The sequence below is a fragment of the Lactuca saligna genome, chromosome 7 (assembly GCF_052625555.1).
Source record: "Lactuca saligna cultivar CGN05327 chromosome 7, ASM5262555v1, whole genome shotgun sequence".
Classification (NCBI taxonomy): Eukaryota; Viridiplantae; Streptophyta; class Magnoliopsida; order Asterales; family Asteraceae; genus Lactuca; species Lactuca saligna.
The window spans coordinates 154,673,084-154,675,159 of NC_136423.1; positions in this window are offsets into that span (position 1 = coordinate 154,673,084).

Here is a 2,076-nt window from a genome sequence, read left to right on the forward strand (position 1 = left end):
CAAAATGTAAGTCAAATAAAACTTTTATTCCAAACATTAGAGTGTCCCAAAAAGTCTGTAAGAGAATGCACGCCGCGCCATCACGCCTTGCCCTTGGAATCTGAAGTACCTGAAACCATAAACAAACATGTAAGAGTTGTCAGCTACAATCTGTTGGATTTTGAGCATTCTAATACTCCTAAGTGTACATGCAACCCTGAATACCTTGGATCTATGTTTTCTCTATTATACATACAAATATGAATATTCCGAAGTATTATCCTAACTAGCATACAAAACATTGATTCGTATGGAATAATATAAGTTAGAAGACATACCTTTTGATGTAGCTTGATTCCATGGAGCTTAAGAGCCTAGTGCCCCAAGTGTGACACCTCAAATGGTTCACACAACACCAAATACACTTAGAATAACTTGAGAGAAATGAGACACTTCATGAAATCGGCTAGACTCACCTCAATACTGCATGGAAGCTTACTAGGTCCCTTCTGAAGTAAATAAGGTGGAGAGGTATATATGGGGGTGGTACCTCCATTTTAGGGGAATGTCCTAACTTCAAACCTTGCTACCTTTGATAGTGCCAAGCGATTGGCAAAATGGATCATTAACCATGGGGTCCGTACCCCGTCAACAACAACAACCCTAGCCATCTCAGAACCCTCCAAAACTATTGACAACAAGCGGAAATTCTGGGATAACAAAAAGAAGAACGCAACGCATAATTCTGTCAAAAAGCAGTAGGTCGTGGTTGTTCATGTTGCGATAGCACCTTCTACTGCTGCACCGATAAAGCAGTATGCTGGAAACTTGCCGAAGTGCAACAAATGTAGCTTCCACCACAACGGACCCTGCCGGGAAATGCAGTGCTCTAACTGCAACATGAAGGGGCACACTACCCGTTTCTACGAAGCTCTGGTAAGTCCAATCACCCAAGTCCCCAGTGTTGGTGTGGGCCAGGCTTGCTACAGGTGTGGCAAGGTGGGCCACTACAAAAGGAACTGCCCGAAGGTAGGGAATATCGGTCGAGTGGGAAGGGTTTTGGCTATAGGCCATGAGGAAGCAGTTGTCGACCCCATAGTATTCACTGGTACGTTTCTCCTTGATAACTTTTATGCATTCATTATGTTTGATAGTGGAGCGGAGAGGAGTTTCGTGAATCGGAAATTTGCTCACTTACTTAAACAACAATCACGTGCACTTAAGGAACCATTCACTGTAGAAATGGCTAACGGGAAAATTGAGAGCACTAGCAGTATATACATAGGATGTACTCTAACTCTAGATAACCATTCATTTTCAATCAAACTCATGCCGGTCTCGATTAAAAGTTTCTACGTCATTATCGAAATGGATTGGTTGAGTCTTCATCGTGCCGACATCATGTGTTATGAAAAATCCGTTCGTCTCAATCTTCCATCTAGCGAAACCCTTATTATCTATGGCCACAAACCTGGCTCGAACTTTCGTATCATCTCAAGTATTCAAGCCCAGAAATTTCTACGAAAGGGATGTTGTGCATTCCTTGATCATGTTTCTGATACAAGCCAAGAGACCAAGGACCTAAATAGTATTCCAGAAGTACGCGACTTTCCTGACATCTTTCCAGAGGAACTACCGGGATTTCCCCCACAATGACAAGTCGAGTTCAGAATCGACTTAGTTCCAGGGGCTACGCCAGTAGCCAAATTGCCTTATCGTCTCACACCAGCTGAGATGTAGAAACTATTCGGTCAACTTAACGAACTGCTCAGCAAGGGCTTTATAAGACCAAGCTTCTCACCTTGGGGAGCGTCGGTCTTATTCGTGAAGAAGAAAGACGGATCGTTCCGTATGCGCATCGACTACAGGGAACTCAACAAGCTGACAGTCAAAAATCATTACCCTCTTCCTCACATAGACGATTTGTTCGACCAACTGCAAGGGGCGAGCTATTTTTCAAAGATTGATCTCAGATCCGGGTATCACCAATTATGAGTGCTAAAGGAGGATGTTCCGAACACAACCTTCCGAACTCGTTACGGACACTATGACTTTGTAGTGATGCCATTCGGATTGACTAATGTGCCTGCAGTATTC